This window comes from Cinclus cinclus, chromosome 33 (assembly GCF_963662255.1).
Source record: "Cinclus cinclus chromosome 33, bCinCin1.1, whole genome shotgun sequence".
Lineage (NCBI taxonomy): Eukaryota > Metazoa > Chordata > Aves > Passeriformes > Cinclidae > Cinclus > Cinclus cinclus.
Window position 1 is genome coordinate 402,480 of NC_085078.1, and position 17,301 is coordinate 419,780.

The window sequence follows — 17,301 nt, forward strand, 5'->3', positions numbered from 1 at the left end:
CTTCTCTTAACCCCTGTGCTGTCACAATGCATCCCATGCCCTTTTAGGCCACATGATGTCACAATGAATTATTTGATTCTGGGCCTCCATGGTGGCATAATAAATCCTTAGTTCTATTGGTCCCTGTGCTGTAACAATTAATCCCTGGCACTTTTAGGCCCATTGGTGTCACAAGGGATCATTAGATTGTTAGCCTGCATTGGGTCACAATGGTTCCTTGCTTCTCTTAACCCCTGTGCTGTCACAATGCATCCCATGCCCTTTTAGGCCACTTGATGTCACAATGAACCATTTGATTCTTGGCCTCCATGGTGGCATAATTGTACCAGGTTTTACTTGGGCCCCATGCTTTCACAATTAATCCCTGGCCCTTTTAGGCCCATTGGTGTCACAAGGTATCATTAGATTGTTAGCCTGCATTGGGTCACAAAGGTTCCTTGCTTCTCTTAACCTCTGTGGTGTCACAATGCATCCCATGCCCTTTTAGGCCACTAGATGTCTCAATGAACAATTTGATTCTTGGCCTTCATGGTGTCATAATGGTTCCTTGCTTCTATACGTCCCCACGCTGTCAAGGTTCATCCGTGGTCCTTTTGCGCCCCCTGGTGTCAAATGGGATTCTTAGATTGTTAGCCTGCATTGGGTCACAATGGATCCTTGCTTCTCTTAACCCCTGTGCTGTCACAATGCATCCCATGCCCTTTTAGGCCACTTGATGTCACAATGAATCATTTGATTCTTGGCCTCCATGGTGGCGTAATTGTACCAGGTTTTACTTGGGCCCCATGCTTTCACAATATATCCCTGCCCCTTTTAGGCCCATTGGTGTCACAAGGGATCATTAGATTGTTAGTCTCCATTGGGTCACAATGGATCCTTGCTTCTCTTAACCTCTGTGGTGTCACAATGCATCCCATGCCCTTTTAGGCCACATGATGTCACAATGAATCATTTGATTCTTGGCCTCCATGCTGGCATAATAGATCCTTGCTTCTATTGGTCCCCGTGCTGTAACAATCCATCCCTGGCCCTTTTTATGCCCCCTGGAGCCACAAGGGATAATTAGATTGTTAGACTGCATTGGGTCACAACGGTTCCTTGCTTCTCTTAACCTCTGTGGTGTCACAATGCATTCCAAGCCCTTTTAGGCCACTTCGTCTTACAATGAACCATTTGATTCTTGGCCTCCATGGTGGCATAATTATACCAGGTTTTACTTGGGCCCCATGCTTTCACAATTCATCCTTGCCCCTTTTAGGCCCATTGGTGTCAGAAGGGATCATTAGATTGTTAGCCTGCATTGGGTCACAATGGTTCCTTGCTTCTCTTAAGCTCTGTGGTGTCACAATGCATCCCATGCCCTTTTAGGCCACTTGGTCTTACAATGAACCATTTGATTCTTGGCCTCCATGGTGTCATAATGCTTCCTTGCATCTATAGGACCCCATGCTGTCAGAGTTCATCTGTGGTCCTTTTGCGCCCCCTGGTGTCAAGTGGGATTCTTAGATTGTTAGCCTGCATTGGGTCACAATGGATCCTTGCTTCTCTTAACCCCTGTGCTGTCACAATGCATCCCATGCCCTTTTATGCCACTTGATGTCACAATGAATCATTTGATTCTTGGCCTCCATGGCGGCATAATTGTACCAGGTTTTACTTGGGCCCCATGCTTTCACAATCCATCCCTGCCCCTTTTAGGCCCATTGGTGTCACAAGGGATCATTAGATTGTTAGCCTGCATTGGGTCACAATGGTTCCTTGCTTCTCTTAACCTCTGTGGTGTCACAATGCATTCCAAGCCCTTTTAGGCCACTTGATGTCACAATGAACCATTTGATTCTTGGCCTTCATGGTGTCATAATGGTTCCTTGGTTCTCTACGTCCCCACGCCGTCAAGGTTCATCCGTCGTCCTTTTGCGCCCCCTGGTGTAAAAAGGGATTCTTTGATTGTTAGCCTGCATTGGGTCACAATGGTTCCTTGCTTCTCTTAACCCCTGTGCTGTCACAATGCATCCCATGCCCTTTTAGGCCACTTGATGTCACAATGAATCAATTGATTCTTGGCCTCCATGGTGGCGTAATTGTACCAGGTTTTACTTGGGCCCCATGCTTTAACAATACATCCCTGCCCCTTTTAGGCCCATTGGTGTCAAAAAGGATCATTAGATTGTTAGCCTGCATTGGGTCACAATGGTTCCTTGCTTCTCTTAACCCCTGTGCTGTCACAATGCATCCCATGCCCTTTTAGGCCACTTGATGTCACAATGAATCATTTGAGTCTTGGCCTCCATGGTGTAATAATGGTTCCTTGTTTCTATTGGGCCCCATGCTGCCACAATTCATCCCTGGCCCTTTTACGCCCCCTGGTGTCAAATGGGATCCTGGGATTATTAGCCTCCATTGGGTCACAATGGTTCCTTGCTTCTCTTAACCCCTGTGCTGTCACAAAGCATCCCATGCCCTTTTAGGCCACTTGATGTCACAATGAATCATTTGATTCTTGGCCTCCATGGTGGCATAATAGATCTTTGCTTCTATTGGTCCCCGTGCTGTAACAATCCATCCCTGGCCCTTTTTATACCCCCTGGTGCCACAAAGGATCATTAGATTGTTAGCCTGCATTGGGTAACAATGATTCCTTGCTTCTCTTAACCTCTGTGGTGTCACAATGCATTCCAAGCCCTTTTAGGCCACTAGATGTCACAATGAACCATTTGATTCTTGGCCTTCATGGTGTCATAATGTTTCCTTGGTTCTATACGTCCCCACGCTGTCAAGGTTCATCCGTGGTCTTTTTGCGCCCCCTGGTGTCAAAAGGGATTCTTAGATTGTTAGCCTGCATTGGGTCACAATGGTTCCTTGCTTCGCTTAACCCCTGTGCGGTCACAATGCATCCCATGCCCTTTTAGGCCACTTGATGTCACAATGAATCATTTGATTCTTGGCCTCCATGGTGGCGTAATTGTACCAGGTTTTACTTGGGCCCCATGCTTTCACAATACATCCCTGCCGCTTTTAGGCCCATTGGTGTCACAAGGGATCATTAGATTGTTAGCCTCCATTGGGTCACAATGGATCCTTGCTTCTCTTAACCTCTGTGGTGTCACAATGCATCCCATGCCCTTTTAGGCCACATGATGTCACAATGAATCATTTGATTCTTGGCCTCCAAGGTGGCATAATAGATCCTTGCTTCTATTGGTCCCCATGCTGTAACAATCCATCCCTGGCCCTTTTTATGCCCCCTGGTGCCACAAGGGATAATTAGATTGTTAGCCTGCATTGGGTCACAATGGTTCCTTGCTTCTCTTAACCTCTGTGGTGTCACAATGCATTCTAAGACATTTTAGGCCACTTGGTCTTACAATGAACCATTTGATTCTTGGCCTCCATGGTGGCATAATTATACCAGGTTTTACTTGGGCCCCATGCTTTCACAATTCATCCCTGCCCCTTTTAGGCCCATTGGTGTCACAAGGGATCATTAGATTGTAAGCCTGCATTGGGTCACAATGGTTCCTTGCTTCTCTTAAGCTCTGTGGTGTCACAATGCATCCCATGCCCTTTTAGGCCACTTGGTCTTACAATGAACCATTTGATTCTTGGCCTCCATGGTGTCATAATGGTTCCTTGCTTCTATAGGACCCCATGCTGTCAGAGTTCATCTGTGGTCCTTTTGCGCCCCCTGGTGTCAAGTGGGATTCTTAGATTGTTAGCCTGCATTGGGTCACAATGGATCCTTGCTTCTCTTAACCCCTGTGCTGTCACAATGCATCCCATGCCCTTTTAGGCCACTTGATGTCACAATGAATCATTTGATTCTTGGCCTCCATGGTGGCATAATTGTACCAGGTTTTACTTGGGCCCCATGCTTTCACAATTCATCCCTGCCCCTTTTAGGCCCATTGGTGTCAGAAGGGATCATTAGATTGTTAGCCTGCATTGGGTCACAATGGTTCCTTGCTTCTCTTAACCTCTGTGGTGCCACAATGCATCCCATGCCCTTTTAGGCCACTTGATGTCACAATGAATCATTTGATTCTTGGCCTCCATGGTGTCATAATGGTTCCTTGTTTCTATTGGGCCCCATGCTGTCACAATTCATCCCTGGCCCTTTTACGCCCCCTGGTGTCAAATGGGATCCTGGGATTATTAGCCTGCATTGGGTAACAATGGTTCCTTGCTTCTCTTAACCCCTGTGCTGTCACAATGCATCCCATGCCCTTTTAGGCCACTTGATGTCACAATGAATCATTTGATTCTTGGCCTCCACGGTGGCATAATAGATCCTTGCTTCTATTGGTCCCCGTGCTGTAACAATCCATCCCTGGCCCTTTTTATACCCCCTGGTGCCACAAAGGATCATTAGATTGTTAGCCTGCATTGGGTCACAATGGTTCCTTGCTTCTCTTAACCTCTGTGGTGTCACAATGCATTCCAAGCCCTTTTAGGCCACTAGATGTCACAATGAACCATTTGATTCTTGGCCTTCATGGTGTCATAATGGTTCCTTGCTTCTATATGTCCCCATGCTGTCAAGGTGCATCCGTGGTCCTTTTGCGCCCCCTGGTGTCAAAAGGGATTCTTAGATTGTTAGCCTGCATTGGGTCACAATGGTTCCTTGCTTCTCTTAACCCATGTGGTGTCACAATGCATCCCATGCCCTTTTAGGCCACTTGATGTCACAATGAATCATTTGATTCTTGGCCTCCATGGCGGCATAATTGTACCAGGTTTTACTTGGGCCCCATGCTTTCACAATCCATCCCTGCCCCTTTTAGGCCCATTGGTGTCACAAGGGATCATTAGATTGTTAGCCTGCATTGGGTCACAATGGTTCCTTGCTTCTCTTAACCTCTGTGGTGTCACAATGCATTCCAAGCCCTTTTAGGCCACTAGATGTCACAATGAACCATTTGATTCTTGGCCTTCATGGTGTCATAATGGTTCCTTGGTTCTATACGTCCCCACGCCGTCAAGGTTCATCCGTCGTCCTTTTGCGCCCCCTGGTGTCAAAAGGGATTCTTAGATTGTTAGCCTGCATTGGGTCACAATGGTTCCTTGCTTCTCTTAACCCCTGTGCTGTCACAATGCATCCCATGCCCTTTTAGGCCACTTGATGTCACAATGAATCATTTGATTCTTGGCCTCCATGGTGGCGTACTTGTACCAGGTTTTACTTGGCCCCCATGCTTTCACAATACATCCCTGCCCCTTTTAGGCCCATTGGTGTCAAAAGGGACCATTAGATTGTTAGCCTCCATTGGGTCACAATGGATCCTTGCTTCTCTTAACCTCTGTGGTGTCACAATGCATCCCATGCCCTTTTAGGCCACATGATGTCACAATGAATCATTTGATTCTTGGCCTCCAAGGTGGCATAATAGATCCTTGCTTCTATTGGTCCCCGTGCTGTAACAATCCATCCCTGGCCCTTTTTATGCCCCCTGGTGCCACAAGGGATAATTAGATTGTTAGCCTGCATTGGGTCACAATGGTTCCTTGCTTCTCTTAACCTCTGTGGTGTCACAATGCATTCTAAGCCATTTTAGGCCACTTGGTCTTACAATGAACCATTTGATTCTTGGCCTCCATGGTGTCATAATGGTTCCTTGATTCTATACGTCCCCATGCTGTCAGAGTTCATCTGTGGTCCTTTTGCGCCCCCTGGTGTCAAAAGGGATTCTTAGATTGTTAGCCTGCATTGGGTCACAATGGATCCTTGCTTCTCTTAACCCCTGTGGTGTCACAATGCATTCCATGCCCTTTTAGGCCACTTGATGTCACAATGAATCATTTAAATCTTGGCCTCCATAGTGGCGTAATTGTACCAGGTTTTAATTGGGCCCCATGCTGTCACAATTCTTCCCTGGCACTTTTACGCCCCCTGGTGTCAAATGGGATCCTGGGATTATTAGCCTCCATTGGGTCACAATGGTTCCTTGCTTCTCTTAACCCCTGTGCTGTCACAATGCATCCCATGCCCTTTTAGGCCACTTGATGTCACAATGAACCATTTGATTCTTGGCCTCCACGGTGGCATAATAGATCCTTGCTTCTATTGGTCCCCGTGCTGTAACAATCCATCCCTGGCCCTTTTTATACCCCCTGGTGCCACAAAGGATCATTAGATTGTTAGCCTGCATTGGGTCACAATGGTTCCTTGCTTCTCTTAACCCCTGTGGTGTCACAATGCATCCCATGCCCTTTTTGGCCACTTGATGTCACAATGAATCATTTGATTCTTGGCCTCCATGGTGGCATAATTGTACCTGGTTTTACTTGTGCTCCATGCTTTCACAATTCATCCCTGCCCCTTTTAGGCCCATTGGTGTCACAAGGGATCATTAGATTGTTAGCCTGCATTGGGTCACAATGGTTCCTTGCTTCTCTTAACCTCTGTGGTGTCACAATGCATTCCAAGCCCTTTTAGGCCACTAGATGTCACAATGAACAATTTGATTCTTGGCCTTCATGGTGTCATTATGGTTCCTTGCTTCTATACGTCCCCACGCTGTCAAGGTTCATCCGTGGTCCTTTTGCGCCCCCTGGTGTCAAATGGGATTCTTAGATTGTTAGCCTGCATTGGGTCACAATGGATCCTTGCTTCTCTTAACCCCTGTGGTGTCACAATGCATCCCATGCCCTTTTAGGCCACTTGATGTCACAATGAATCATTTGATTCTTGGCCTCCATGGTGGCGTAATTGTACCAGGTTTTACTTGGGCCCCATGCTTTCACAATACATCCCTGCCCCTTTTAGGCCCATTGGTGTCACAAGGGATCATTAGATTGTTAGTCTCCATTGGGTCACAATGGATCCTTGCTTCTCTTAACCTCTGTGGTGTCACAATGCATCCCATGCCCTTTTAGGCCACATGATGTCACAATGAATCATTTGATTCTTGGCCTCCATGCTTGCATAATAGATCCTTGCTTCTATTGGTCCCCGTGCTGTAACAATCCATCCCTGGCCCTTTTTATGCCCCCTGGAGCCACAAGGGATAATTAGATTGTTAGACTGCATTGGGTCACAATGGTTCCTTGCTTCTCTTAACCTCTGTGGTGTCACAATGCATTCCAAGCCCTTTTAGGCCACTTCGTCTTACAATGAACCATTTGATTCTTGGCCTCCATGGTGGCATAATTATACCAGGTTTTACTTGGGCCCCATGCTTTCACAATTCATCCCTGCCCCTTTTAGGCCCATTGGTGTCACAAGGGATCATTAGATTGTTAGCCTGCATTGGGTCACAATGGTTCCTTGCTTCTCTTAACCTCTGTGGTGTCACAATGCATCCCATGCCCTTTTAGGCCACTTGGTCTTACAATGAACCATTTGATTCTTGGCCTCCATGGTGTCATAATGGTTCCTTGCTTCTATAGGACCCCATGCTGTCAGAGTTCATCTGTGGTCCTTTTGCGCCCCCTGGTGTCAAGTGGGATTCTTAGATTGTTAGCCTGCATTGGGTCACAATGGATCCTTGCTTCTCTTAACCCCTGTGGTGTCACAATGCATCCCATGCCCTTTTAAGCCACTTGATGTCACAATGAATCATTTGATTCTTGGCCTCCATGGTGGCATAATTGTACCAGGTTTTACTTGGGCCCCATGCTTTCACAATTCATCCCTGCCCCTTTTAGGCCCATTGGTGTCACAAGGGATCATTAGATTGTTAGCCTGCATTGGGTCACAATGGTTCCTTGCTTCTCTTAACCCCTGTGGTGCCACAATGCATCCCATGCCCTTTTAGGCCACTTGATGTCACAATGAATCATTTGATTCTTGGCCTCCATGGTGTCATAATGGTTCCTTGTTTCTATTGGGCCCCATGCTGTCACAATTCATCCCTGGCCCTTTTACGCCCCCTGGTGTCAAATGGGATCCTGGGATTATTAGCCTCCATTGGGTCACAATGGATCCTTGCTTCTCTTAACCCCTGTGCTGTCACAATGCATCCCATGCCCTTTTAGGCCACTTGATGTCACAATGAATCATTTGATTCTTGGCCTCCACGGTGGCATAATAGATCCTTGCTTCGATTGGTCCCCGTGCTGTAACAATCCATCCCTGGCCCTTTTTATACCCCCTGGTGCCACAAAGGATCATTAGATTGTTAGCCTGCATTGGGTCACAATGGTTCCTTGCTTCTCTTAACCTCTGTGGTGTCACAATGCATTCCAAGCCCTTTTAGGCCACTAGATGTCACAATGAACCATTTGATTCTTGGCCTTCATGGTGTCATAATGGTTCCTTGCTTCTATACGTCCCCATGCTGTCAGGGTGCATCCGTCGTCCTTTTGCGCCCCCTGGTGTCAAAAGGGATTCTTAGATTGTTAGCCTGCATTGGGTCACAATGGTTCCTTGCTTCTCTTAACCCCTGTGGTGTCACAATGCATCCCATGCCCTTTTAGGCCACTTGATGTCACAATGAATCATTTGATTCTTGGCCTCCATGGCGGCATAATTGTACCAGGTTTTACTTGGGCCCCATGCTTTCACAATCCATCCCTGCCCCTTTTAGGCCCATTGGTGTCACAAGGGATCATTAGATTGTTAGCCTGCATTGGGTCACAATGGTTCCTTGCTTCTCTTAAACTCTGTGGTGTCACAATGCATTCCAAGCCCTTTTAGGCCACTAGATGTCACAATGAACCATTTGATTCTTGGCCTTCATGGTGTCATAATGGTTCCTTGGTTCTATACGTCCCCACGCCGTCAAGGTTCATCCGTCGTCCTTTTGCGCCCCCTGGTGTCAAAAGGGATCATTAGATTGTTAGCATGCATTGGGTCACAATGGTTCCTTGCTTCTCTTAACCCCTGTGCTGTCACAATGCATCCCATGCCCTTTTAGGCCACTTGATGTCACAATGAATCATTTGATTCTTGGCCTCCACGGTGGCATAATAGATCCTTGCTTCTATTGGTCCCCGTGCTGTAACAATCCATCCCTGGCCCTTTTTATACCCCCTGGTGCCAAAAGGTATCATTAGATTGTTAGCCTGCATTGGGTCACAATGGTTCCTTGCTTCTCTTAACCTCTGTGGTGTCACAATACTTTCCAAGCCCTTTTAGGCCACTAGATGTCACAATGAACCATTTGATTCTTGGCCTTCATGGTGTCATAATGGTTCCTTGCTTCTATACGTCCCCACGCTGTCAAGGTTCATCCGTTGTCCTTTTGCGCCCCTTGGTGTCAAAAGGGAATCTTAGATTGTTAGCCTGCATTGGGTCACAATGGATCCTTGCTTCTCTTAACCCCTGTGGTGTCACAATGCATCCCATGCCCTTTTAGGCCACTTGGTCTTAGAATGAACCATTTGATTCTTGGCCTCCATGGTGGCATAATGGTTCCTTGTTTCTATTGGGCCCCATGCTGTCACAATTCATCCCTGCCCCTTTTAGGCCCATTGGTGTCACAAGGGATCATTAGATTGTTAGCCTGCTTTGGGTCACAATGGTTCCTTGCTTCTCTTAACCCCTGTGCTGTCACAATGCATCCCATGCCCTTTTAGGCCACTTGATGTCACAATGAATCATTTGATTCTTGGCCTCCACGGTGGCATAATAGATCCTTGCTTCTATTGGTCCCCATGCTGTAACAATCCATCCCTGGCCCTTTTTATACCCCCTGGTGCCACAAGGGATCATTAGATTGTTAGCCTCCATTGGGTCACAATGGTTCCTTGCTTCTCTTAACCTCTGTAGTGTCACAATGCATTCCAAGCCCTTTTAGGCCACTTGATGTCACAATGAACCATTTGATTCTTGGCCTTCATGGTGTCATAATGGTTCCTTGGTTCTATACGTCCCCACGCCATCAAGGTTCATCCGTCGTCCTTTTGCGCCCCCTGGTGTCAAAAGGGATTCTTAGATTGTTAGCCTGCATTGGGTCACAATGGTTCCTTGCTTCTCTTAACCCCTGTGCTGTCACAATGCATCCCATGCCCTTTTAGGCCACTTGATGTCACAATGAATCAATTGATTCTTGGCCTCCATGGTGGCATAATTGTACCAGGTTTTACTTGGGCCCCATGCTTTCACAATTCATCCCTGCCCCTTTTAGGCCCATTGGTGTCACAAGGGATCATTAGATTGTTAGCCTGCTTTGGGTCACAATGGTTCCTTGCTTCTCTTAACCCCTGGGGTGTCACAATGCATCCCATGCACTTTTAGGCCACTTGATGTCACAATGAATCATTTGATTCTTGGCCTCCATGGTGTCATAATGGTTCCTTGTTTCTATTGGGCCCCATGCTGTCACAATTCATCCCTGGCCCTTTTACGCCCCCTGGTGTCAAATGGGATCCTGGGATTATTAGCCTCCATTGGGTCACAATGGATCCTTGCTTCTCTTAACCCCTGTGCTGTCACAATGCATCCCATGCCCTTTTAGGCCACTTGATGTCACAATGAATCATTTGATTCTTGGCCTCCACGGTGGCATAATAGATCCTTGCTTCTATTGGTCCCCGTGCTGTAACAATCCATCCCTGGCCGTTTTTATACCCCCTGGTGCCACAAGGGATCATTAGATTGTTAGCATGCATTGGGTCACAATGGTTCCTTGCTTCTCTTAAGCTCTGTGGGGTCACAATGCATTCCAAGCCCTTTTAGGCCACTTGATGTCACAATGAATCATTTGATTCTTGGCCTCCATGGGGGCATAATTGTACCAGGTTTTAATTGGGCCCCATGCTGTCACAATACATCCGTGCCACTTTTAGGCCCATTGGTGTCCAAAGGGATCATTAGATTGTTAGCCTCCTTTGGGTCACAATGGATCCTTGCTTCTCTTAACCCCTGTGCTGTCACAATGCATCCCATGCCCTTTTAGGCCACATGATGTCACAATGAATTATTTGATTCTGGGCCTCCATGGTGGCATAATAAATCCTTAGTTCTATTGGTCCCTGTGCTGTAACAATTAATCCCTGGCACTTTTAGGCCCATTGGTGTCACAAGGGATCATTAGATTGTTAGCCTGCATTGGGTCACAATGGTTCCTTGCTTCTCTTAACCCCTGTGCTGTCACAATGCATCCCATGCCCTTTTAGGCCACTTGATGTCACAATGAACCATTTGATTCTTGGCCTCCATGGTGGCATAATTGTACCAGGTTTTACTTGGGCCCCATGCTTTCACAATTAATCCCTGGCCCTTTTAGGCCCATTGGTGTCACAAGGTATCATTAGATTGTTAGCCTGCATTGGGTCACAAAGGTTCCTTGCTTCTCTTAACCTCTGTGGTGTCACAATGCATCCCATGCCCCTTTAGGCCACTAGATGTCTCAATGAACAATTTGATTCTTGGCCTTCATGGTGTCATAATGGTTCCTTGCTTCTATACGTCCCCACGCTGTCAAGGTTCATCCGTGGTCCTTTTGCGCCCCCTGGTGTCAAATGGGATTCTTAGATTGTTAGCCTGCATTGGGTCACAATGGATCCTTGCTTCTCTTAACCCCTGTGCTGTCACAATGCATCCCATGCCCTTTTAGGCCACTTGATGTCACAATGAATCATTTGATTCTTGGCCTCCATGGTGGCGTAATTGTACCAGGTTTTACTTGGGCCCCATGCTTTCACAATATATCCCTGCCCCTTTTAGGCCCATTGGTGTCACAAGGGATCATTAGATTGTTAGTCTCCATTGGGTCACAATGGATCCTTGCTTCTCTTAACCTCTGTGGTGTCACAATGCATCCCATGCCCTTTTAGGCCACATGATGTCACAATGAATCATTTGATTCTTGGCCTCCATGCTGGCATAATAGATCCTTGCTTCTATTGGTCCCCGTGCTGTAACAATCCATCCCTGGCCCTTTTTATGCCCCCTGGAGCCACAAGGGATAATTAGATTGTTAGACTGCATTGGGTCACAACGGTTCCTTGCTTCTCTTAACCTCTGTGGTGTCACAATGCATTCCAAGCCCTTTTAGGCCACTTCGTCTTACAATGAACCATTTGATTCTTGGCCTCCATGGTGGCATAATTATACCAGGTTTTACTTGGGCCCCATGCTTTCACAATTCATCCTTGCCCCTTTTAGGCCCATTGGTGTCAGAAGGGATCATTAGATTGTTAGCCTGCATTGGGTCACAATGGTTCCTTGCTTCTCTTAAGCTCTGTGGTGTCACAATGCATCCCATGCCCTTTTAGGCCACTTGGTCTTACAATGAACCATTTGATTCTTGGCCTCCATGGTGTCATAATGCTTCCTTGCATCTATAGGACCCCATGCTGTCAGAGTTCATCTGTGGTCCTTTTGCGCCCCCTGGTGTCAAGTGGGATTCTTAGATTGTTAGCCTGCATTGGGTCACAATGGATCCTTGCTTCTCTTAACCCCTGTGCTGTCACAATGCATCCCATGCCCTTTTATGCCACTTGATGTCACAATGAATCATTTGATTCTTGGCCTCCATGGCGGCATAATTGTACCAGGTTTTACTTGGGCCCCATGCTTTCACAATCCATCCCTGCCCCTTTTAGGCCCATTGGTGTCACAAGGGATCATTAGATTGTTAGCCTGCATTGGGTCACAATGGTTCCTTGCTTCTCTTAACCTCTGTGGTGTCACAATGCATTCCAAGCCCTTTTAGGCCACTTGATGTCACAATGAACCATTTGATTCTTGGCCTTCATGGTGTCATAATGGTTCCTTGGTTCTATACGTCCCCACGCCGTCAAGGTTCATCCGTCGTCCTTTTGCGCCCCCTGGTGTAAAAAGGGATTCTTTGATTGTTAGCCTGCATTGGGTCACAATGGTTCCTTGCTTCTCTTAACCCCTGTGCTGTCACAATGCATCCCATGCCCTTTTAGGCCACTTGATGTCACAATGAATCAATTGATTCTTGGCCTCCATGGTGGCGTAATTGTACCAGGTTTTACTTGGGCCCCATGCTTTAACAATACATCCCTGCCCCTTTTAGGCCCATTGGTGTCAAAAAGGATCATTAGATTGTTAGCCTGCATTGGGTCACAATGGTTCCTTGCTTCTCTTAACCCCTGTGCTGTCACAATGCATCCCATGCCCTTTTAGGCCACTTGATGTCACAATGAATCATTTGAGTCTTGGCCTCCATGGTGTAATAATGGTTCGTTGTTTCTATTGGGCCCCATGCTGCCACAATTCATCCCTGGCCCTTTTACGCCCCCTGGTGTCAAATGGGATCCTGGGATTATTAGCCTCCATTGGGTCACAATGGTTCCTTGCTTCTCTTAACCCCTGTGCTGTCACAAAGCATCCCATGCCCTTTTAGGCCACTTGATGTCACAATGAATCATTTGATTCTTGGCCTCCATGGTGGCATAATAGATCTTTGCTTCTATTGGTCCCCGTGCTGTAACAATCCATCCCTGGCCCTTTTTATACCCCCTGGTGCCACAAAGGATCATTAGATTGTTAGCCTGCATTGGGTCACAATGGTTCCTTGCTTCTCTTAACCTCTGTGGTGTCACAATGCATTCCAAGCCCTTTTAGGCCACTAGATGTCACAATGAACCATTTGATTCTTGGCCTTCATGGTGTCATAATGTTTCCTTGGTTCTATACGTCCCCACGCTGTCAAGGTTCATCCGTGGTCTTTTTGCGCCCCCTGGTGTCAAAAGGGATTCTTAGATTGTTAGCCTGCATTGGGTCACAATGGTTCCTTGCTTCGCTTAACCCCTGTGCTGTCACAATGCATCCCATGCCCTTTTAGGCCACTTGATGTCACAATGAATCATTTGATTCTTGGCCTCCATGGTGGCGTAATTGTACCAGGTTTTACTTGGGCCCCATGCTTTCACAATACATCCCTGCCCCTTTTAGGCCCATTGGTGTCAAAAGGGATCATTAGATTGTTAGCCTCCATTGGGTCACAATGGATCCTTGCTTCTCTTAACCTCTGTGGTGTCACAATGCATCCCATGCCCTTTTAGGCCACATGATGTCACAATGAATCATTTGATTCTTGGCCTCCAAGGTGGCATAATAGATCCTTGCTTCTATTGGTCCCCGTGCTGTAACAATCCATCCCTGGCCCTTTTTATGCCCCCTGGCGCCACAAGGGATAATTAGATTGTTAGCCTGCATTGGGTCACAATGGTTCCTTGCTTCTCTTAACCTCTGTGGTGTCACAATGCATTCTAAGCCATTTTAGGCCACTTGGTCTTACAATGAACCATTTGATTCTTGGCCTCCATGGTGTCATAATGGTTCCTTGATTCTATACGTCCCCATGCTGTCAGAGTTCATCTGTGGTCCTTTTGCGCCCCCTCGTGTCAAAAGGGATTCTTAGATTGTTAGCCTGCATTGGGTCACAATGGATCCTTGCTTCTCTTAACCCCTGTGGTGTCACAATGCATTCCATGCCCTTTTAGGCCACTTGATGTCACAATGAATCATTTAAATCTTGGCCTCCATAGTGGCGTAATTTTACCAGGTTTTAATTGGGCCCCATGCTGTCACAATTCTTCCCTGGCCCTTTTACGCCCCCTGGTGTCAAATGGGATCCTGGGATTATTAGCCTCCATTGGGTCACAATGGTTCCTTGCTTCTCTTAACCCCTGTGCTGTCACAATGCATCCCATGCCCTTTTAGGCCACTTGATGTCACAATGAATCATTTGATTCTTGGCCTCCATGGTGGCATAATTGTACCAGGTTTTACTTGGGCCCCATGCTTTCACAATTCATCCCTGCCCCTTTTAGGCCCATTGGTGTCACAAGGGATCATTAGATTGTTAGACTGCATTGGGTCACAATGGTTCCTTGCTTCTCTTAACCTCTGTGGTGTCACAATGCATCCCATGCCCTTTTAGGCCACTTGGTCTTAGAATGAACCATTTGAGTCTTGGCCTCCATGGTGTCATAATGGTTCCTTGTTTCTATTGGGCCCCATGCTGTCACAATTCATCCCTGGCCCTTTTACGCCCCCTGGTGTCAAATGGGATCCTGGGATTATTAGCCTCCATTGGGTCACAATGGATCCTTGCTTCTCTTAACCCCTGTGCTGTCACAAAGCATCCCATGCCCTTTTAGGCCACTTGATGTCACAATGAATCATTTGATTCTTGGCCTCCATGGTGGCATAATAGATCTTTGCTTCTATTGGTCCCCGTGCTGTAACAATCCATCCCTGGCCCTTTTTATACCCCCTGGTGCCACAAAGGATCATTAGATTGTTAGCCTGCATTGGGTAACAATGATTCCTTGCTTCTCTTAACCTCTGTGGTGTCACAATGCATTCCAAGCCCTTTTAGGCCACTAGATGTCACAATGAACCATTTGATTCTTGGCCTTCATGGTGTCATAATGTTTCCTTGGTTCTATACGTCCCCACGCTGTCAAGGTTCATCCGTGGTCTTTTTGCGCCCCCTGGTGTCAAAAGGGATTCTTAGATTGTTAGCCTGCATTGGGTCACAATGGTTCCTTGCTTCGCTTAACCCCTGTGCGGTCACAATGCATCCCATGCCCTTTTAGGCCACTTGATGTCACAATGAATCATTTGATTCTTGGCCTCCATGGTGGCGTAATTGTACCAGGTTTTACTTGGGCCCCATGCTTTCACAATACATCCCTGCCGCTTTTAGGCCCATTGGTGTCACAAGGGATCATTAGATTGTTAGCCTCCATTGGGTCACAATGGATCCTTGCTTCTCTTAACCTCTGTGGTGTCACAATGCATCCCATGCCCTTTTAGGCCACATGATGTCACAATGAATCATTTGATTCTTGGCCTCCAAGGTGGCATAATAGATCCTTGCTTCTATTGGTCCCCATGCTGTAACAATCCATCCCTGGCCCTTTTTATGCCCCCTGGTGCCACAAGGGATAATTAGATTGTTAGCCTGCATTGGGTCACAATGGTTCCTTGCTTCTCTTAACCTCTGTGGTGTCACAATGCATTCTAAGACATTTTAGGCCACTTGGTCTTACAATGAACCATTTGATTCTTGGCCTCCATGGTGGCATAATTATACCAGGTTTTACTTGGGCCCCATGCTTTCACAATTCATCCCTGCCCCTTTTAGGCCCATTGGTGTCACAAGGGATCATTAGATTGTTAGCCTGCATTGGGTCACAATGGTTCCTTGCTTCTCTTAAGCTCTGTGGTGTCACAATGCATCCCATGCCCTTTTAGGCCACTTGGTCTTACAATGAACCATTTGATTCTTGGCCTCCATGGTGTCATAATGGTTCCTTGCTTCTATAGGACCCCATGCTGTCAGAGTTCATCTGTGGTCCTTTTGCGCCCCCTGGTGTCAAGTGGGATTCTTAGATTGTTAGCCTGCATTGGGTCACAATGGATCCTTGCTTCTCTTAACCCCTGTGCTGTCACAATGCATCCCATGCCCTTTTAGGCCACTTGATGTCACAATGAATCATTTGATTCTTGGCCTCCATGGTGGCATAATTGTACCAGGTTTTACTTGGGCCCCATGCTTTCACAATTCATCCCTGCCCCTTTTAGGCCCATTGGTGTCAGAAGGGATCATTAGATTGTTAGCCTGCATTGGGTCACAATGGTTCCTTGCTTCTCTTAACCTCTGTGGTGCCACAATGCATCCCATGCCCTTTTAGGCCACTTGATGTCACAATGAATCATTTGATTCTTGGCCTCCATGGTGTCATAATGGTTCCTTGTTTCTATTGGGCCCCATGCTGTCACAATTCATCCCTGGCCCTTTTACGCCCCCTGGTGTCAAATGGGATCCTGGGATTATTAGCCTGCATTGGGTAACAATGGTTCCTTGGTTCTCTTAACCCCTGTGCTGTCACAATGCATCCCATGCCCTTTTAGGCCACTTGATGTCACAATGAATCATTTGATTCTTGGCCTCCACGGTGGCATAATAGATCCTTGCTTCTATTGGTCCCCGTGCTGTAACAATCCATCCCTGGCCCTTTTTATACCCCCTGGTGCCACAAAGGATCATTAGATTGTTAGCCTGCATTGGGTCACAATGGTTCCTTGCTTCTCTTAACCTCTGTGGTGTCACAATGCATTCCAAGCCCTTTTAGGCCACTAGATGTCACAATGAACCATTTGATTCTTGGCCTTCATGGTGTCATAATGGTTCCTTGCTTCTATATGTCCCCATGCTGTCAAGGTGCATCCGTGGTCCTTTTGCGCCCCCTGGTGTCAAAAGGGATTCTTAGATTGTTAGCCTGCATTGGGTCACAATGGTTCCTTGCTTCTCTTAACCCCTGTGGTGTCACAATGCATCCCATGCCCTTTTAGGCCACTTGATGTCACAATGAATCATTTGATTCTTGGCCTCCATGGCGGCATAATTGTACCAGGTTTTACTTGGGCCC